This window comes from Balaenoptera acutorostrata, chromosome 12 (assembly GCF_949987535.1).
Source record: "Balaenoptera acutorostrata chromosome 12, mBalAcu1.1, whole genome shotgun sequence".
NCBI lineage: Eukaryota > Metazoa > Chordata > Mammalia > Artiodactyla > Balaenopteridae > Balaenoptera > Balaenoptera acutorostrata.
Genome location: NC_080075.1, coordinates 69,581,476 through 69,603,526, shown reverse-complemented (window position 1 = coordinate 69,603,526; position 22,051 = coordinate 69,581,476). Strand labels below are relative to the sequence as shown.

General features: G+C 46.6%; 1 long non-coding RNA gene across 1 annotated transcript; it reads right to left on the bottom strand.

Moving 5' to 3' along the window:
• Positions 1–829: 829 nt before the first annotated feature.
• LOC103003652 (uncharacterized) lies at positions 830–10,945 on the bottom strand. The gene is made up of 3 exons (XR_451867.2): positions 10,630–10,945; positions 1,400–1,673; positions 830–951 (listed from the first exon to the last, which is right to left on the bottom strand). It is a non-coding gene; the product is annotated as an uncharacterized LOC103003652 (long non-coding RNA).
• Between the last annotated feature and the right edge of the window lie 11,106 nt (positions 10,946–22,051).

Sequence of the window (22,051 nt, the reverse complement as noted above, 5' to 3'; positions counted from 1 at the left end):
TTCTCGCCTGCATCTAAGGGCAGAACTGGTACTATCATAGGAGAAAAAAGAAAATCATTTCCTCCCATTTCCCTTCTTCAGTAGCCCTTTCAAACCAAGACAAAACAAAGAAAAAGCCCAAACAAACCAAACTAGCCAAAACCTTCACCATAAAGCCAAAGCCAGCTCTCCAACTGGTAGGAGGGAGGAGAGCAGTTCCCCTGTGTTAGAAAAGATGGTGGGGCCTCAGGCCCTATTGGACGCCCTTGCGTATCTGACTTTACCATGAACTAGCCCCAACCTGGTTGTGCCTCAGGGTTTTCCCCTGTGAGATGGGACTCAGAAAGTATACCAAGTCAGGATGACTTTGCCTTTCTTTCCCCTCACCTCTCTTGCAGTTTAGTAAATTGTCTTGCTTAGCTCTGAGGGGTGTGTTCTGAGCAGTCAAGAATCGCAAAGGAATTGGTGGTAAATGTTCTCTCCTCTCTCTGCGGATGTCCCATGTCCTGCAGGTCCAGGGTGCATCCCACCTCCGACAGGAAGCCCTCCCTGACCTCTGCCATCCATGCTCATCTGCAGCACTTTCTGGCTGCAGCCCTTTCCCATCCTTGTTTTCTTCTCTGTGAATAGTGACACATTCTGCATATTTAGTATAAACGCATCTGTTCGATGACTATTGCACGACTCTAATCCCAAACAGGTGAAGCACGACGCTAGGCACATTGCAGACCTCGCCAAATCATTGTCAGTCAGTTGATTATCAGTTAAAGGATTCAAGGCCCAGAACACCTGGTTACAAATTCAAATCAAAGCCTGAAATAATTTGTAACGCGTAGGTTTACCTCCTCTGCTGAGAGCCATGGCTTGTTTGACTTCTTGCTTTTATAGCCTCCCGGACTCCTTCCCTGGATATTCTACTTGAGTATCTCCACGTAGACTCATCCTTGCTGCAGTCTCTGGGCGGACGCTTTCCTAAGATGGGGAGAATTTAAAGTTCAGTGGCTCGGGGGATTTGTCCTGGAGCCAGCCTGGCTAGTCCTTCTCTGGCCTTGATCTCAGGTCTACTAACAGGCTTTATTCTGAAGGCCACGTCCTGCCTCCGGCTCCTGTTCTAGTTGCCTCTGGACACCCGAGGCCTCGACACCTGCCCGGCCCACATTCTGTTTCCTCTACGACTCACCCTGAATGGAGTCTGGGGTCCTGCTCCTGAGGCCCTGTGTCCCCTGTGTGACCTTCACGTGTCTCCTGCTGTCGGAATACCTACTGACCTGCCTGCCAGGACACCCACCCGGCACCTCTAGCCAGCTGCCCTGTCATAGCCACTTGCCTGTCCCCTCTTCTCTGTATACACTGTGGCTTCCCAACAGGACTGACTACCCTCCTGCCTGCTCTAGGTCTGCCCCCTCAAACCTCACCTTACCTGGTGCCCGTATAGCCTTCAGGTGCAGACTCTTCCTTGCTTGGCTCTGGCTTACATCTTTATTCATTTATTCATCCACGTAGCCAGCCACTCACTCATCCAGCAAATATGTGCTGAAAGCCCGTTCCGTGGCAGGCAGTGTGCTGGAGGTTGGGCTCTGTGCTCCAAAAACTCACCAGCCTCTGAGCCCGAGGCTTCACACAATGCCCCTCCCTGAGGCTCCACGTGGGGAAATTACCTTGAAGGATGGGTCTGATTGTGGCCACCTGTAGTGCTGTTTATAACAATTAAATTGATAACACAAGACAGAACAAGAGAGATTAGATTACACTTCTAATCCTGATAGAATTCTTTGGTATAGTAAGAACTCATAGTAATAAACAAATTAAGCCATACGAGCTACAGTTAATTTTTAGTTCTTTAATTTAACACGTGCCACAAGTCTTTCAAGACGTCCTGGTTGAGACCTCTTTACATCCAGGAGTCCAAGAGGAATTGTCTTTAGTCAGTTATAGTTCAAGATAGCCTGGTGATCCGTGTGAGTGACAGTGAGACAGCTGGACCCATTTCATAGTGGACACAATGCTAAGACATTATTGTTCCTCCACCATGAAGTCAAACTAGAAATCTGAGCGTTACACATTTTAATAATAAAAGTGTGGCACTAATTACACACTTAAAATTTTATATTTCTTTTTGCATCCTGAAGGGTATCTGTAAGGGCAATATTGGGCTTCAGCTCAATGTTTAACACTTGGCCATTCTACCTCTGGCCAAGATGAGTATTCACCACAGCTCTAAAAGGATTCCATTGAAGCTTTTATATTTCTTTCCTCCAGATATTTTATCCCAGTTAAAAATAGCATCTCACGCCAGAGCTGAAAACAGGTTTCTCCTCTCTTCCCTTCCTCACTCACTCTGGTTCTCAGCCTCCTCCTGAATCATGGTTGTGGAGCTAGTTCACTGAGATGTCCTGGAGATGCAAGGCAAGAAATCCCACATTTCCTCTGGGGAAACAGTGTCAGCCGGTGCCTGTCCCACTGGTGTCGAACCAGCCCATTTAAACCAGATGGTGTTGCCTCTTCCCCCCTCCCAGTCTTCTTCCAGCGAAGAGCAAGGACCCCAGCTTTTGTCCTGGTTGCAGGAAGCCTGTAGTCGCTCTCCGGTCGCTATTTAGCCACGCCTGTTAATACCCAGAGCAGATCCGGAGCCCCGCACCCCACTCAACGCTCTGGGTGGAGACTGAATGGTCGTGGAACGGCCCATATCGTGTCTGAAAGGAGGCAGAGGAGCGGGCAGCAACAACACCCCACGCTGATGGCAAACACCTGCAGCTGGAAGAGCTCCGCATCCCCACAGAATCACAGTGAACAGGTGGTCCATATTTTCAAGTCAGCCTGGATTTCAAACGTTGTTTCACTTGCCTGATGAGTTCACGGCATCCCTGTGAGCCAGACCCCTTTTTCATCTGGGGACCAGAAAAAGTCACAACAGCCAGCAGAGTCACCTTACTGGCTGAGTAAGGACACAGGTCCCTGAGCTAGCTGGAACTGTAAAGCCATCAATGACATTCTCTCCACCCTGGGAACCTCCTACACGAACTTGTACATTACCCCTCTGGCCACACGCGTATTCCCTGCCTTCACTATAACTTCCATCTTGTCCCATTTTTGAGAGCAGTTTGCTATGTTTGTCTGCCCAATGGGCTGTCTTGGTTATAGGTTATAAGCAGTTTCTTTCCAGAGTTTCAAAGCTTCCTTTTTCCTTTAGAATTACATTTTATATTTTCCATGCAGTTTGCCTTTCTGGGAGAATGTTCTTGAGGATGAGTAACTTTGGTTTGCCCAGATGGTCTTCCTTTCAACCACTTTCCATATTTTAAGGATCCCTTATTCTTACATTTTTTTCAAAGTGGTGTGTTTGATTTGAGATTTTAGGCTGAGACACTGCTTTTAACTGCAAATTCCTGCCCGTATGCTATTGTTTCATCCTTTGAGGCGACTAGGTGAAATCTGCCGTTAGCTGAGATCATCAGGGCACCGTTCCTCAAAGTAAGATCTGTGTCCACCATCAGTGTGCTCCCTAAAAATGCAGACTGCTGGGTCTGGCTGCAAACACATTGACTAAAAATGTGGGTGGGGCAGGAAGAGGCCCTGGAATCTGCATTTTCCCACAATTGCAGCAGGTGATACTTGTACACTGTAGAGTGTGAGAACAACCATTCCAGCTGAAGGAGTGAGCTTCCTAGATGTCCTCGGAGGCTGCTTTTCTCTGCACATCTCCTCAATCCATGGGACCCATGCTGTAAGAAGGACCCCTGTGTTGGGTTTTCTTGCCTGCCCTTGTGGCTTTCAGTAACTTTCATATTGTGCAGAATCCTGATGGCCATTCTGAAGGCAAGCTGCACTATCTTAGTTGGACTCGATGGAGATGAATCTGGCCACAGTGCCTAGGATGGGGCTGAGTGGGCAGAAGAAAGATCGGTGCTTCCCCACATTTCCCACATGGAAGCAACATAAAAAAATGATGACATTTGAATTGCACACTGAGATTAACAGATGAGACTTCCTGAGGCTGCAAGATGCTGGTCTAGAGGCCGCAGCCTCCACAAGCCTGGTCTGGCTGCCCCGAGGGCTGAGGAGATGGAACTCTCAGCACACCTGTTGCCCATTTGTCCGGAGCCCTGCATAGATGTCTGTTGCTCTCATCCAGGTAAGAAATGTATGATGGCCGGTAGGAATAGAGAGGCGGGGATGAAGCAGCAGATGTTGAGGGTGGGAATTTTAGACTTAACAACCAATTAGGGACTTCCCTGGTGGCGCAGTGGTTAAGAATCCACCTGCCAATGCAGGGGACGCAGGCTCGATCCCTGTGGAAGATCCCACATGCCCCAGAGCAACTAAGCCCGTGCACCACAACTACTGAGCTTGCGCTCTAGAGCCCGCAAGCCACGACTACTGAGCCCTCGTGCCACAACTACTGAAGCCCATGTGCCTAGAGCCTGTACTCCTCAACAAGAGAAGCCACCGCAATGAGAAGCCCACGCACTGCAAGGAAGAGTAGCCCCCGCTCGCCGCAACTAGAGAAAGCCCGTGCACAGCAACGAAGACCCAACGCAGCCAAAAATAAATAAATAAAATAAAATAAATTTTAAAAAGCCCAACCAATTAAATGGGGGGAAGATAGAAGGGAAGGCATCAGAGGGCTGTGAGTTCTGAGCCCAGAGGGAAGTGAGGACTTGGACAGAGTAAACACAGAGCCTGGTCTTATTGCTGAGGGAGCTGTTCCTTTACTTCTCACCTCTCTCCTCTGTGTCCTGGCTGAAACCACATGCTTTCCCCTGGTCATCTGTTCCACGGGCTCCTAAGATCAACGGGAAGAGAGCGATGCTCTAGGTGTTGGAGTAGATGGCTGCTTTCTCCTCCCCAGCCCCTTCTCTCCTACTAATGATGGGTGAGGGGAGTAGCTTGCATTTCCCATTTTATTTCTTGGTCGAGTAAGGCACACACAAGCTATGTACCTTGTTCCACGACTTGCCAGGGCTGAGGCAGGGAATTTATCTCTGGCCTTTTTCATTCCTAAATCAATGTCTTGTGTGTTTTTGCAATCACCACTGACACCACCATCTCAGCACATTGACTGATGACCCATTTGTTCTTTACATTCAGGCTCAGAGGCTCCTAGGCTGCACCCAAGACTCCTGGTGTGAGCAGAGCATTCTGACTCTCTGAAGACCCAAGTCCCGGGGTCCTTTGTGCTCCAACACATCACCAAATTCTTCAGTTCACAGTGCAACACCCTCTGTGAACTTGCACCCCCAAATCCGCTTGCTGGTCCTTAATGGCAATGATATGCGGGGTCAGTTTCCAGACAGGGCAGACCCAAGAGAAAGCTTGGCTTTAAACCCAGGGGTGGATTATGTTTTATGGAGCCCGAAGTCTATATAATTTTGGAGAGTGTCTTTAGGAAAAAAAAAAGAAACATATACTACTACTTATGCATAATTCACAGAAAACGCGGGACTGTGCAATTGAGGGGCCCTGAAGATTACGCTCCCTTAGCTCCCCAGTCACCCTTCTCTGCTCAGGGCTGCTGATGGCAGGCAAAACCTTGGGTCACTTCTCCCTTCTGCTCTCATCTTGCCTTGCACAAGTGCAAAATCACAGTATCCTTGCATCTGAAAAAGGCAGTGTCATCCCAAGGCCCCAGAGGCCCCTTTATAAATGTCAAGCTAATTATTGGATGATGAGATAATAGCTACAGTGTGTGCCGTCTGGGTCAGCTGCTGCTGCTGCTACCAAAATACCCTGCGGATGCCAAGTGACATGTTTGCAAAGATGGGAAGGACTAAGCGCTTCAGGCCTGGACAGTGAAAACAAGCTCCCAGGTCGCCTCTGGCAGGGAGACACCTCCGCGGCAGAGGATGGGGAGGGGCGTGGCTGGAGGAGGCTGTGGCAGATGAAAATCTCTTCCCTGGGGAGAGGGTAGCAGCAGAACTTCCTGAGCCTGCGAAGCTCTTTACATGCATTATTTCTTTTCATCCCCCAACCAGCCTTTTAAGGTAGGAGGGATTATTATCGCTAACTGCTAATTAAAAGAACTGAGGCCACACCACACAGAGCTAGGAGGGGGTGGAACCAGTATTTGAATCCAGAACTCATGGGGAAGAGCACCCTGGGCTACGATCCCTTGTCTCTCCGCTTTTTTTTTTTTTTTTTCTCCCCACATACACGGGAGGCTTGTGTTTATAAATGACCCAAGACCTGCCCACAGTCAGGACTTCCCATGGGCAGGACGGAATAAGCAGTTATGCGGCCAGCAAGGTGAGGCCGTAGCGCTGCTCCTCAGGTCCCCAGTGAGCGCTTACATTGGGTTGATGATTTGCAGATGCGCTCTGTGGAAACGTAGGCACTCCACGGAGGTTGCCAGGAAGCAGGGGGGCGGGGGGAGGGAAGGAGGACATCTGATGGGGAGTAGTGGGTGGAGCGGTCAGGCAGCTGCAAGAAATGCCCGCTTCCAAATCCAGCCAGAGCAGCGCCACCTTCATCTCATGGGCTGGGCTGGGCTTCCTGATAAACTTTGTGTTTGAGCAAAGGTATCTTCACCCCCAAAATGTTACAGGACCACATGAGTCCTCCCAGCCCTGCGCCCACCACACTGGCTGTTTGGGTGGGAAGATTACACCAGGTTCTGCAGGGAAAGCAGATCCCGACCGTCTCTGTTCAGGCAATCTAGTGAGGCTTATGAACCCTCCCCTAAGCAACATTTTCAAATGCATTAGAGAGAAAACATAAGATTACAAAGGAAACCAACTACACTGAAATACAGTTATCAAACTATTCTTTAAAACATCAAAGTTGCGATCTAGTACCACATGTGCTTCTTTAACACATTCAGCAAGATCTAGTGACAGGCCTATCAACCACCATAATTCCCAAGCCGTGATGAGTGTAAACAATAATCTAAGATATCTGCAACCAGTACGCTGTGATAGGAAGATGGGATTTCTACTGGTGGCAAATCACAGACGCAGCTACAACATCTGAGGTCCTCTGGCTACACTCGTAACAGCAGGAAATGCTAAATTTTGACCGAAGGTTAGCGAAAATAAAGGTGTAAAATTTTTTCCCATCCAAGTGTCCAGACCCTTTGAATTCTGTCCGTGGGCCCCGCAGCCCCTCATGGAAATCCATCAGCACAGCGCATGTCAGACACCTGAGTTCGTAGCCCTAATTATCAGTGTTGGTGCGCTTCTGTGAAGCAGCTAGCACAATGGCCTGGCTCGGTGGAGCTCTTTAGTGCTCGTTCTCTGCTCTAAGTCCTGGTGGCCAACAGGGCAGGGGGTGGGGGAGGAGAGGGGCGGCATTTCTCCACATCTCTTCTCACTGGATTGTGATGAGGTGCCTCTGGCCCTGAGACTGTCCTTTAACTGTCCCTCCGCCAAGGAAAGCTGCAAAAGGAGGCCCTCAGCGTTCCATCCTGGGTGCAAGGGCTTTATCCATTGCCCCATGACCAGAACACTCACTCCTGACCCAGCCTGTCCTCACGCACACACTGCAAGCTCGCTCCCAAGAGGGAGACTCCAGGAGGATCCATCGGGTAGCTCGCTCTGCTGTGTCCAAATAACAGACTGTCTCGGCTGCAAAGACATGGGATTAGGCAGCCTTCAGAGAGCTATTTTGGGACAAGTGATTTCTTTTCTCTCCCTCTAATGCTTTGTTTTCAGGCTCATTCACAGAATGCCACGGAGGTCACGGGAGCCGAGGAGAGGTGGCGCTTTCTCCCCCGCACCTATGGTGGAGCGGGGTGGGTGTAGGGCACAGGGCTCAGCTGCCTCCCCTACTTCTCGGGAAGGAACTGCTAGTTGTTTGCAACTTCTCAGAAACCCCAGAGCAGTGTCCACTCACCTCGCAGGTGGCCCCGTGTTTTGGGGGGGGCTCAGGCTGGAAGATGGAAAAGAGCAGGGTGGGGCCTGGATGAGCCTGGACTGAGCCAAGAATGTCAGAGCTGGAAGGGACCCCAGAGAGCATGCAGCCCACCCTCCTCATTGCCCAGATAAGGAACCTAAAGTCAGGTCCCAGGGGTCAGGGGCCGAGCCAACACTGGCAGCCCTCATCCCTTCTCCTCAGACCTCACCCAGCCTGAGCCTCAGGCGGATCTCGCCCTTGAGGGCTTGGTGAACCCCCTGGACTGTGCAGTAGCTCCTGCCACCAAGTGTCTACACAAGAGTACTCAGATCTCCTGCCTGCAGACTTTCCCTGTCTCACCTGCCCCTGCCGAGCTGGAGCGATGCATCTTCCTGCCTTGGTGCTGGAGGTGCGCCCCATCCGTGCCCCAGCACCACCCAGAGCTGGTGCCGCTCCCAAGGGTGGCTTTGCCTGAACGGGGCTTGGGGATGAGGGTGGGACCACTTCTTGCTCTTTGAACCCCCAGTGCCGGCCACCAACCTGAGGGTCAAAGTACGTGTTCAGAAAATATTTGCTGACCGACTCTATTAGGCACCAGCTGTGTACCCTGCACCCTGCACCATCCAAAGCATAAATGCTCTTAGCCTTTGGCAACTTTATAAGCCAGGAGGAGAGACAAGATACCAACCCTGCCTGGCAGGAGAGGAGCTCACTGAATTGGACACACGAATAAGCAAGATTTGAGGAAACAGAAGGGCAACAAAATGCAAGTATAGTTTCTACTACCTCCAGAGTGAAGCATGCCCGCTGATTCATTTATTCGAATGCACAGTCACAATGTTGGTCTTCTATTTATATTTATTTTTAGCTTTTTACTTGGCTGTGTTTATATTTTTTGGAAGTTTTAATGTGCATAATGTATCTGTGCATTATTATACAAATAAATTCATGCCATATAATTTAGAAATAACTACACATTTATTGGAGGGCGTGCTGAAAGATGTTTTACTGATAAGGGTATTGGATTTAAATGGGTTTAAACTGTGCTGGGTGAGAGCCTTCTGGCGAAGGGAGAATCGGGAGGGCTCCCTGGGGGTCTGCACCCCCTTCCTCTGACCCCACTCAGTACTCTCACTTCTTCCCAGAAGATGAGGCCTGCCATCTGAGCTCTGGACTAGCCATCTGCAGCTCCAGCCCCTGTCGCCCGGAGCCATCACCCCCCAGGCCTGGGCAGTGAGCAGCGACGGGGCTCTCAGTCTGCCCTGCCCCCTCACCGAGGGGCCTCCGGGGAGAGGTGCTCCATTGCTGGAATGGGTCTCAGCCCCAGCCGACCTGGGAGAGCAGTTCCGACGTGGGGAATGTGGATGGAATAACTTTCTGTTCAGCTTTCCCAACAAAAGCCACTTGTAATTTATGTCCCTGCACATACCGTTCCACGTTTCTGCTCACATTCTTCCCGCTGCTGCCTAGAAGCCTTTAAATTTGCAAACAGCCCTGCTTCGGCATTTGGGAGGTCAGAGCCATCCATCACCCCCGTGTTTATTTCCACAGGGACTCTTGAAGTCCCCACGGAGAGCCAGGCTTGGGGACAGGTACCTGCGATTCTAGAGAAAGACGACCGGAATGGGAAGAGGGCAGAGACCCTCATTTTAGGACTTCATTTTAAACTTTGTGCCAGGTACCAGGCTGGGTACTTCATAATGTAATTGGTCCTCCCGGCAGACTTGGGAGGTACAGATTATCATTTGTAAAATGAGGAAATTGAGGTGTGGTAGGCTAACATTCCCTGATTCTGCCTGGGATGTCCATGCTCTAAACCACAAAACCTGTGACTAGGTTCCCATACATGGCAAACGGGCTTTGCATATGGGATTAAGGATCTGGGGATGGGGAGACTGTCCTGGATTATCCAGAGGGACACAATGTCATCACAAGTATCCTTATAAGAGGGAGGCAGGAGGGCCAGAGTCAGAAAGATGCAGTGATGGAAGCAGTGGTCCAAGTGATGCAGGGCTCAAGCCAAGGAATGCAGGAAGCCTCTAGATGCTGGAAAAGGCAAGGAACTGGATTCTCCCTCGGAGCCAGAAGGAGCACAGCCCTGCAGACACCTTGATTTTAACCCAGTGAGACTGATTTTGGCACCTTTCCTCAGAACTGTAAGATGAAAAGTTTGTGTGGTTTAAGGAGCTAAGTTTGTGGTCATTTGTTTCGGCAGCAATAAGAAACGAATACACAAGGCATTACTTTTCCCAAGGCCACAGAGCTGGGGCGTGGCAGAGGTGGGATGTGAACCCAGGTCGGTCTGACTCCACGGGTCCAAAAGATGTTAAGAAACTTTTCAACGGAGCTCAGAACTGATAAGCTGAAGGTGCTATTGCTTGGCCAGGTAAGAGAGGTGTCCCAGGCCTGTGGCAGAGTTGGAGGGACAGATGCACTGGACAGAGGGGTCCAGGCTGAGTCAGGAGGTGAGGGGAGTATTAGGTACCGAGAAGCTCACAACTGCAAAATGGCTCTATCCTTCCTCCTCGAGGACCCACGATCATCTGACAACCCTCTGTTCCCGCAGGGCTTAGGACGCAGGTTCTGCCCCTTCAGTGACCGCAGCTGGCCAAGGCTTCTGCCAACGGATAGGGCTGGGCTGGTCTGGGGGCAGGGCAGCAGGGCTTCTACCCTTCTCTATGTGGAGGCAGGGTGGTCTCCCATGACACTCTCAGAAGAGGCCATGCCCAGCTCTGCCATGACCAACCATGGGACCCTGGATTAATCACTGAATCACTCCTGTCCTCAGTCTCCCCATCCGAAAAATAGGATGACGGTACCTACCTCATAGGGCTGCTGGAAGGATTGATTGCACGTGGGTCTAAGGGGAGCTGAGTCTCAGCTGGCATGCAGAGCTGTGGTGGTGACCGTACCTCTCCTTTGTCAAGGGCTGGTAGGTGCCTCTGCTGTACTGGTGGCCAAATGATTTTAATGGCACCCTTGAGTCCAAGTCATGGGTCCTTAGCTGCAATTACCTGCTTCAGCCACCACTGCTGGTGAATATGAGCTCGTGGGGCTGCCCTCCCGTTCTGAGCTTTCACTCCCCTGTAACAGAGAGAAGTGATCTCTCAAGCTCTTCCCTGTGGGGGACATCTGGCGACCTAGCGCCTCTGGCCAGCAGCCCTTGAAGGGCACTGTTGCTCCTGCTACCCCTCCTCTTGTCCAGAATGCCGGGGGAGGCTGGGCACAGACCTCCCTCCTCGCTCTCCCTCCCGATCGTTGTGGGGAGCACCGGGGGAGGGGGACGGAGGACAGAGGAGCAGCAGGACGGAGCCAGCAGTGGCAGCCTCTGCAAGTGATTCTTCCCGGATTTGTTTTGAAAGTTTCATTCGGTGACACATCTACCCATGTCGCTATATTTATCTGTGAGAGAGGCAGGATATTTTTGAACGGATGTAATTTCTGGCTCTTTCCCTACAAGAAAAAAAAAAAGTTTCTCATTCCTATTCATGTCTTCCTGCCTCTGCTCCTGCCTCTTCCACACTTCTGTATAAACACACCCATGCACACACACACGCACACGGCAAGGCAGACCCTTGGTTCAACAACTGCTATTCTGAGACTCTGTGGCTGACTCAGGCCTAGGTAACGTGATGGATAAACAGACAGAAAGGCGGATAGACTGAGAGAATTGAGAGGAATTGAATAAATGACCAAACTCACAGTGAAGAAATTGTGGGTTTGGGTGCTTATTTTTTTTTCTCTTCCAACTTCACTGAACACATGCTTAATAGGAGGAAAACGGACTGAGGGCAAGAGAGACGGCCCCAAGGGGCACCAGCCAGGGCCGGGGGCTGGAATGAGCAGTTTGCTCTCTGACTTTGATGGAGTTGCCGAGAAGACAGACCAGGCTCACAGCTGACCCAAAGCTGAGTGCGGGCGTGGGAAACCCGAAGCCAAGTTCAGGATGGCAGGGCGAGCTTGAGAAGCAATAAGATGAACTATTACAGGATGAACACCTTCAGTTCTGCATTCACATGAAAATAACCAGCAACCTGCAAATGCCTCCAGGAAGTAAATCAGGGAGGTAGGAGATGCGGAAACAGGACTCAGGCCTCTGTAGCTGTGTCATGCACAGATTCCAGGTGTGAGTGCCAGGCAGCCAAAGTCATGGAGATTTCCTTCTATGTTCCTTCTAGAAGCTTTACAACTTTAGGTATTACATTTAGGTACATTTAGAGTCACCTTGAGGTAATTTTTGTATAGGGTGGGACGTATGGCTTAAGGTTTGCTTTTTACTCTTTTTGCATATGGATATTCAATTGTTTTAGCATCATTTATTAAAAAGAGCATCCTTTCTCCATTGAATTGCCTTTGTACTTTTGTGAAAAATCAGTTGACTAAATATGTGGATCTTGGGACTTCCCTGGTGGTCCAGTGGTTAAGACTCCGCACTTCCACTGTTGGTGGCATGGGTTCGATCCCTGCTTGGGGAACTAATATCCCACATGCTGCATGGCGTGGCCAAAAAAAATAAAAATAAAAATGTGGATCTATTTCTGGATTCTTTCTTCTGTACCACTGATTGATATATATATATATTATACATATAAAATATATTTTATATTATATAAATATATATTACATAAAATACATTTTTCCAGAAGTATACATACATATAAAATATATATCATATATTTATTTGTGTATATTTTATATATGTATACTTATGTACATTAATATAAATACATTATATTATACAGTAGTATTATTAATATTTATTTTATATTTTCCTCCAAAACCACACCAACCTCATTACCGTAGCTTCACAGAAAGTATAGTAAGTCTTGAAATCAGATAAGTCAGTTCCTCCAACTTTCCTCTTCTTTTTTGAAATTGGTTTGGCTATTCAAGTTCCTTTGCCTTTCCATATAAATGTTGGCATTAGCCTGTCAATTTCTATTAACAATTTTTGCAGGGAGTTTTATTGGATTGCAGCCCACAGATCATCTTTGGGTGAACTGACAATAACAAGCCCTCACTTTAGGGCTTCTCTTTGCACCTTTGTTCCCTTTTAGGGAACATTTCTCTTCCTGCTCCTGATCCCCCAGCAACGGACTGCTGTTAGCTGTTACTCAACACTTGTTAGCCTGTGGTTGGGATGGAGTAGGGGTCGGGAAGCAGCCTCTGCTGTTCTGCTTCAGTTTCAGTCTTAGGCAGGTGCTGTGTCTTGGACAGGGGATAGTTCAGTGATTCTGTCCCTCCCCCATCAGTAGGGGACTTACTGGTCTGCGTGTAGTTTTGCCCCTCACCCCCAGGGTAGAGGGTTTTACTCTTCTCCCATCTGCCATGGATCCTGTGCCCTAAGGACAACATGGTTTGCTGCCCTTTCCCCAATAGTTATATATTTTTTCCATAAGGGATACGGGGAGAAGGATCTGGGTGGAACTTCATGCTTTTCCAGAAGCACTGTTCCCCCTCCCCGGACCTGAACCAAGAGAGAGGTCTTCCCAGGTCTCTTAACCTTCCCCCCTCTTTCTTGTGAGCATCCAGTGTGTTCCATGGAGAAGAGCCTGCAAGCGGGTGTGGATTTCCCTGAAGTCTGCAGCCCCCAAGGGGGCTATACATTCACACAGGCCCCACATGTGGCCTTTAGCAGTTCATTAAAAAGTTTGGTTGGATTCTTTCTTCCTTCTTGTATGGCATTCAACATCTATAACAGGTAAGCAAGGACCTGTGTCCCATCTCTCCTTGGAGGTGTCTGTTATTCCTTAGATTTCAGCTTAGTTTTTTGCCTTCCATCTCAGTTCTCTGATGAGTTCAAGAAAAGGGGTCCTTTTGTAAATGATTTGGCATTTTTTCGGGTAAGGGTGAGAGCAATGCTTTTTGCAGAGTTCTACACCCTAAGTGGGAGCCAAAACTCCAACAGCCTTTTGCGTTTAAAAGTATAGAAGCTTGGACTTCCCTGGTGGCGCAGTGGTTAAGAATCCGCCTGCCATGCAGGGGACACGGGTTCGAGCCCTGGTCCGGGAAGATCCCACATGCCGCGGAGCAACTAAGCCCATGCACCATAACTACTGAGCCTGCGCTCTGGAGCCTGTGAGCCCCAACTACTGAGCCCACGTGCCACAACTACTGAAGCCCGTGCGCCTACAACCCGTGCTCCGCAACAAGAGAAGCCACCGCAATGAGAAGCCCGCGCACCGCAGCAAAGAGTCGCCCCCGCTCGCGGCAACTAGAGAAAGCCCATGCACAGCAACAAAGACCCAACGCAGCCAAAAAAATAATAATAATAAAAATAAATAAATAAATAAATAATTAAAAGTCTAGAGGCTTACTTTATTGAGCAATGTTAGAAAATCTTTAAAAATAGAATTTGTATCTTGACTTTGGATTCTTTGAGAGTACAAATCACTCTATGCATAGTTAAAGCAGGAGACTAATAAAGGTCTTCATTTTTGTCTCATGTGACTGGTTTTCTTTTTGTTCATACATATATATTTTCAAATTTAAGTGTTGGATAGAATATACTATCACGTGGTTCAAAATTGAAAAGGCTATACATAAAAATCTCCCTCCTATTCCTATTCCCCCACCACCTCGTTCTCTCTACAGGAAGCTGGTGTTACAGGTTTCTTGTTATCCTCTCAGAATTATTTTATGCAACTATAAGAAAATACCTCTATTCTTTCCCCACTGATTTTTGTACAGATGGTAGCATACTTTACACACTGTTCTATTGCCTTATTATTTCACCTAGCAATGTATGTTTTGGAGATCTTTTTCTGCTCTTTTCTCATTTTAGTGGCTACGGAGGACCCCACTGTATGGGCTACCATTTCTTTAGCCATTCCCCATTGATAGACATTTAGTTATTTACTCCCTTTTACATTGTTTACAAACAATGTTGTAAGATCATTTACCTTCTTTGCAGAGATTAGCTGTAGCATAAATTCCTGCTCATGGAATTTCTGGGTCTCAGGATATGTGTACTTATATTATAGATATTGCCAAATCTACATCACATTAAGCTTCTTATCTGCAATGCGTAAGAGTGGCTGTTTCTTACACCTCTGCCAAAACAGAGAGCCTTCCCATCCTTTTGGATCTTTGCCAATATGATTGAGCAAAAATAGTATCTTAGTGCAGTTTTATTTTTATTTTTTAATTAATTTTAAAATTTTTACTTATTTTTTTATACAGCAGGTTCTTAGTAGTTATCTATTTTATATGTATTAGTGTATACATGTCAATCCCAATCTCCCAGTTCATCCCACCACCACCACCACTTCCCCACTTGGTGTCCATATGTTTGTTCTTTACACCTGTGTCTCTATTCTGCCCTGCAAACCAGTTCATCTGTACCATTTTTCTAGGTTCTGCATATATTCGTTAATATACGATACTTGTTTTTCTCTTTCTGACTTACTTCACTCTGTATGACAGTCTCTAGATCCATCCATGGCTCTACAAATGACCTAATTTCATTCCTTTTTATGGCTGAGTAATATTCCATTGTATATATGTACGACATCTTCTTTGTCCATTTGTCTGTCGATGGGCATTTAGGTTGCTTCCATGACCTGGCTACAGTAAACAGTGCTGCAATGAACATTGGGGTGCATGTGTCTTTTTGAATTATGGTTTTCTCTGGGTATATGCCCAGTAGTGGGATTGCTGGGTCATATGGTAATTCTATTTTTAGTTTTTTAAGGAACCTCCATACTGTGCTCCATAGTGGCTGTATGAATTTACATTCCCACCAACAGTGCAAGAGGGTTCCCTTTTCTCCATATCCTCTCCAGCATTTGTTGTTTGTAAATATTCTGATGCTGCCCATTCTAACTGGTGTGAGGTGATACCACATTGTAGTTTTCATTTGTATTTCTCTAATAATGAGTGATGTTGAGCAGCTTTTCATGTGCTTCTTGGCCACCTGTATGTCTTCTTTGGAGAAATGTCTATTTAGGTCTTCTGCTCATTTTTGGATTGGGTTGTTTGTTTTTTTAATGTTCAGCTGCATGAGCTATTTATATATTTTGGAGATTAATTCTTTGTCTGTTGATTCATTTGCAAATATTTTCTCCCATTCTGAGGGTTGTCTTTTCATCTTGTTTGTAGTTTCCTTTGTTTTGCAAAAGTATTAAGTTTCATTAGGTCCCATTTGTTTATTTTTGTTTTTATTTCCATTACTCTAGGAGGTGCAGGAAAAAAGATCTTGCTGTGATTTATGTCAAAGAGTGTTCTTCCTATGTTTTCCTCTAACAGTTTTACAGTGTCCGGTCTTACATTTAGGTCTCGAATCCATTTTGAGTTTATTTTTGTGTATGGTGTTAGGGAGTGTTCTAATTTCATTCTTTTACATGAAGCTGTCCAGTTTTCCCAGCACCACTTATTGAAAAGACTGTCCTTTCTCCATTGTATATCCTTGCCCCCTTTGTCATAGATTAGTTGACCATAGGTACGTGGGTTTATCTCTGGGCTTTCTATCCTGTTCCATTGATCTGTATTTCTGTTTTTGTACCAGTACCATACTGTCTTGATTACTTTAGCTTTGTAGTATAGTCTGAAGTCAGGGAGTCTGATTCCTCCAGCTCCGTTTTTTTCTCTCAAGACTGCTTTGGCTATTCAGGGTCTTTTGTGTCTCTGTACAAATTTTAAAATTTTTTGTTCTAGTTCTGAAAAAATGTCACTGATAATTTGATAGGGATTGCATTGCATTTGTAGATTGCTTTGAATAGTATAGACATTTTCACAATATTGATTCTTCCAATTCAAGAACATGGTATATCTCTCCATCTGTGTGTGTCATCTTTGATTTCTTTCATCAGTAGGTAGATTTATTCCTAGGTATTTTATTCTTTTTGTTGCAATGGTGAATGGGATTGTTTCCTTAATTTCTCTTTCTGATCTTTCATTGTTAGTGTATAGGAATGCAAGAGATTTCTGTGCATTAATTTTGTATCCTGCAACTTTACCAGATTTATTGATTAGCTCTAGTAGTTTTCTGGTGGCATCTTTAGGATTCTCTACGTCTACTATCATGTCATCGGCAAACAGTGACAGTTTTACTTCTTCTTTTCCAATTTGTATTCCTTTTATCTCTTTTTCTTCTCTGATTGCCTTGGCTAGGACTTCCAAAACTATGTTGAATAATAGTGGCGAGAGTGGACATCCTTGTCTTGTTCCTGATCTTAGAGGAAATGCTTTCAGTTTTTCACCATTGAGAATGATGTTTGCTGTGGGTTTGTCATATATGGCCTTTATTATGTTGAGGTAGGTTCCCTCTATGCCCACTTTCTGGAGAGTTTTTATCATAAATGGGTGTTGAATTTTGTCAAAAGCTTTTTCTCCATCTATTGAGATGATCATATGGTTTTTATTCTTCAATTTGTTAATATGGTGTATCACATTGATTGATTTGCGTATACTGAAGAATCCTTGCATCCCTGGGATAAATCCCACTTGATCGTGGTGTATGATCCTTTTAATGTGTTGTTGGATTCTGTTTGCTAGTATTTTGTTGAGGATTTTTGCATCTATATTCATCAATGATATTGGTCTGTAATTTTCTTTTTTTGTAGTATCTTTGTCTGGTTTTGGTAACAGGGTGATGGTGGCCTCATAGAATAAGTTTGGGAGTGTTCCTTCCTCTGCAGATTTTTGGAAGAGTTTGAGAAGGATGGGTGTTAGCTCTTCTCTAAATGTTTGATAGAATTCGCCTGTGAAGCCATCTGGTCCTGGACTTTTGTTAGTTGGAAGGTTTTTAATCACAGTTTCAATTTCATTACTTGTGATTGGTCTATTCATATTTCTGTTTCTTCCTGGTTCAGTCTTGGAAGGTTATACCTTTCTAAGAATTTGTCCATTTCTTCCAGGTCGTCCATTTTATTGGCATAGAGCTGCTTGTATTAGTCTCTTAGGATGCTTTGTATTTCTGCGGTGTCCATTGTAACTTCTCCTTTTTTGCTTCTAATTTCATTGATTTGAGTCCTCTCTCTCTTTTTCTTGATGAGTCTGGCTAAAGGTCTATCAATGTTATCATCTCAAAAAACCAGCTTTTATTTTTATTGATCTTTGCTATTGTTTTCTTTGTTTCTATTTCATTTATTTCTGCTCTGATCTTTATGATTTCTTTCCTTCTACTAACTTTGGGTTTTATTTGTTCTTCTTTCTCTAGTTCCTTTAGGTGTAAGGTTAGATCGTTTATTTGAGATTTTTCTTGTTTCTTGAGGTAGGATTGGATTGCTATAAACTTCCCTCTTAGAACTGCTTTTGCTGCATCCCATAGGTTTTGGATCGTTGTGTTTTCATTGTCATTTGTCTCTAGGTATTTTTTGATTTCCTCTTTGATTTCTTCAGTGATCTCTTGGTTATTTAGTAACGTATTGTTTGGCCTCCATGTGTTTGTGTTTTTTACGTTTTTTTCCTTGTAATTGACTTCTAATCTCATAGCATTGTGGTCGGAAAAGATGCTTGATATGATTTCAATTTTCTTAAATTTACCAAGGCTTGATTTGTTACCCAAGATGTGATCTATCCTGGAGAATGTTCCATGTGCACTTGAGAAGAAAGTGTGATCTGCTGTTTTTGGATGGAATGTCCTATAAATATCAATTAAATCTATCTGGTCTATTGTGTCATTTAAAGCTTGTGTTTCCTTATTAATTTTCTGTCTGGATGATCTGTCCATTGGTGTAAGTGAGGTGTTAAAGTCCCCCACTATTATTGTATTACTGTTGATTTCCTCTTTTATAGCTGTTAGCAGTTGCCTTATGTATTGAGGTTCTCCTATTTTAAGTGCATATATATTTATAATTGCTATATCTTCTTGGATTGATCCCTTGATCATTATGTAGTGTCCTATTACCATTTTCTTAATTGTTATGGGTTTGTTTTTGTAGGTCCTTTACTTCTCTTGTGTTTCCCACTTAGAGAAGTTCCTTTAGCATTTGTTGTAGAGCTGGTTTGGTGGTGTTGAATTCTCTTAGCTTTTGCTTGTCTGTAAAGCTTTTGATTTCTCCATTGAATCTGAATGAGATCCTTGCTGGGTAGAGTAATCTTGGTTGTAGGTTCTTCCCTTTCATCACTTTAAATATATCATGCTACTCCCTTCTGGCTTGTAGAGTTTCTGTTGAGAAATCAGCTGTTAACCTTATGGGAGTTCCCTTGTATGTTATTTGTCATTTTTCCCTTGTTGCTTTCAATAATTGTTCTTTGTCTTTAATTTTTGTCAATTTGATTCCTATGTGTCTCGGCATGTTTCTCCTTGGGTTTATCCTGCCTGGGACTCTCTGCGCTTCCTGGACTTGGGTGGCTATTTCATTTCCCACGTTAGGGAAGTCTTCAACTATAATCTCTTCAAATATTTTCTCAGGTCCTTTCTCTCTTTCTTCTCCTTCTGGGACCCCTCTAATGCGAATGTGTTGCGTTTAATGTTGTCCTAGAGGTCTCTTAGGCTGTCTTCATTTCTTTTCATTCTTTTTTCTTTATTCTGTTCTGTGGCAGTGAATTCCACCATTCTGTCTTCCAGGTCACTTATCCATTCTTCTGCCTCAGTTATTCTGCTATCGATTCCTTCTAGTGTATTTTTCATTTCAGTTATTGTATTGTTCATCTCTGTTTGTTTGTTCTTTAATTCTTCTAGGTCTCTGTTAAACATTTCTTGCATATTCTCGATCTTTGCCTCCATTCTTTTTCCGAGGTCCTGGATCATCTTCACTATCATTATTCTGAATTCTTTTTCTGGAATGTTGCCTATCTCCACTTTATTTAGTTGTTTTTCTGGGGTTTTGTGTTGTTCCTTCATCTGGTACAAAGTCCTCTGCCTTTTCATTTTGTCTATCTTTCTGTGAATGTGGTTTTCCTTCCACAGGTTGCAGAATTGTAGTTTTTCTTGCCTCTGCTATCTGCCCTCTTTCTGGAGACAAAATCAATGACATCATCTGCCTTCCAGTGGAACAAGTACTTTGTGATGTACTGGTGTTGCCTATGTGCAAAGTACCTGGGATGAGACCATATCAGAGCTTTTGGACACGCTTACTGTTTCACTTCTTTCTGCATGGTACTGGCTGACTAGCAGTCTCAGAGCTTAGGTGTGGCTCCTGAAGAGAAGTTAGGGTTCAGAGAAGGTCCGGAGCAGCTGTCTGATATGATAGGTCATACTCTCAGTGCAGTTTTAATTTGCATCTGTCTTAGTAGGAGTTAAACTGGATGACCTTACACTGGTGACAGACACATTTTAATTTCCCTTTCTGTCCTCCTGTGAGGGTGGGGGGAGGGGTGGGATTGAGCCCTCATGCCTCCTCCAGATTCAGCCAAGCCGTCTGTCTTCACTATTTTACATGTACTGGGGTCCTGCATGGGGTTTGATTATGAGCAAAATGTTTCTGTTACGTTAAAAAAGTTTGAAAAGTATTGATTGAATGCCATGTATTTTAATCGTAGGAATAAAGACCCTGTATTTTATTCCTTGCCTCCTTATATGCCAGGCTCCTTGGAGGAGCTCCAGTGAACGGAGGGGTGAGGGCTTCTAGGCTGAGAGAGGAGCGAGATTTCAGACACCTTCAGTAAGACACACTCCTTGGAACACAAGCCACGGGCTCTGTGTCTAACCCACAGGCTGCCAGCACGTGGCGGCTCCGGCTCCAGCCTCTGGGCCACAGTGGAAGCCAGCACCACAAAAGTAGCTGGACTAGGGTGGGCAGGGGTCTCCCTGGCAGGAGGCAGCTCCCTTCTGGCCAAGGGCGAGCTTCTGTGCTTCGGGTTAAACAGGCAGGACCCCAGGAAAGGTCTGGAGCCCTGTATCCTGAAGAATGTGAGGAAGTTTAGTTTTTACTTTTGTTTTTCAGTATTGCATGGACAGAGGGAAAGGCAACAGGAATCCATAAAGAGGCCCACACCTGGGGGGAGATAAGGGCACAGCTGTGAGCCCAGAGTGGAGGTGGAAAGTGCAGAGGCGGGGGGTCAGGACAGTGGGGCTCACATCTCCAGGAGGGAGCTGAACCTCCACAAGGGAGTTTGAGCCAATCCTTCTTAGGGGCAGGGCCCCCTGCTGACTTGTGGGTTATAAAAATACTGTGCCTCAAAGATCCAGTCGTTTATCCCGGCTCATAGAGCTGCCCCCTGTAGCATCTCTCTGTAAACTCTGCCTGCCTGGGCAGCGCCTGGGACCACCCTGTCTGTCCAGCTGGGCTGGTCCATCCCTGCCAGGGATGCGGGGCTGCCCAACCCCAGCCTGCCTGCCTCCCTGGCCCTGCGCTCCTTCATCTCTCAAGAGCCTGAGCCCCGCACCTGACCGTGGCCACACTGGGCATCTCTCCTGCATTGGGTACACCTTCTCGGAGCTGCAGGTCGTCCTCGGCCTCTCCCCAGCACCAGAACCGCAGCCCTACCGGCAGCCCCCAGACCCTGCACAGCCCACAGTGGCTCTCCTGCCTTTGCACCATGCAGCCTGTGTGAGGGGCTGCTGTGCAGGGGTCCGCGCCTCCAGAGGTGGGAGGAAGAGGAGGGCTGAGGTCATCACCGAGGGGGGCGGATGGCAGGCAGACACTCCAGGTTAACCACAGCTACCAGCTCTGATGGCTCGTTAGGTTCCAACCTCTGCCTTAGGCTCGTTAAATATGTTACCTTCGTAAATCCTCATAAGCAACCTGAAAGACTATTCTTATCCCCATTTTTGAGAGGAAGAAACTGAGGCCCTAACTTCAAACAAGAGCATCCCTCTGGGAATCATGCGGTATAGAGGGTGGCGGTCCCAGCTCCTCGGCTGTCGGCCAGCTGCCCTGTCCAGGTACTGCCAGGCACAGACCCAGGCTTCTCCCCGACCTGCTGCCAGTGAGACTCTCAGGAGGGAGAAAAGGAGGTTGACTCTGAGGGACAAGCTGGAGGTCCCCGGTGTGCCCGGCTCAGACCCACTGGGCACCAGGCCCCAGCACGACACAGGTCTGCACATGTGCTTTCCCAGGAATATTTGGGGCTGGAGGGATTAGGGGTCACCAGCCGCAAATGCAATCACTAAAGGGTTCAGCCAAAGGAGGATTAGCCGGGGATTTGGAGGAAGTTTTCCACAAATCACCGTGGCTCCCGGAGGTGAAGATTACTTGGGGATCGGAAGAGGTCTTGTTGGATGAGCAGGATCAGACAGGAGGACATCGTGTGCTTGCTTTCCTGGGGTTCCCAGCACCCCCCAGAGAGCCCCAGGCTGAGCCTCACGGCAGAGGGGGCCTTGGCCGATGGGATCCTCCCTGGAGACTGGGCCCTGCAG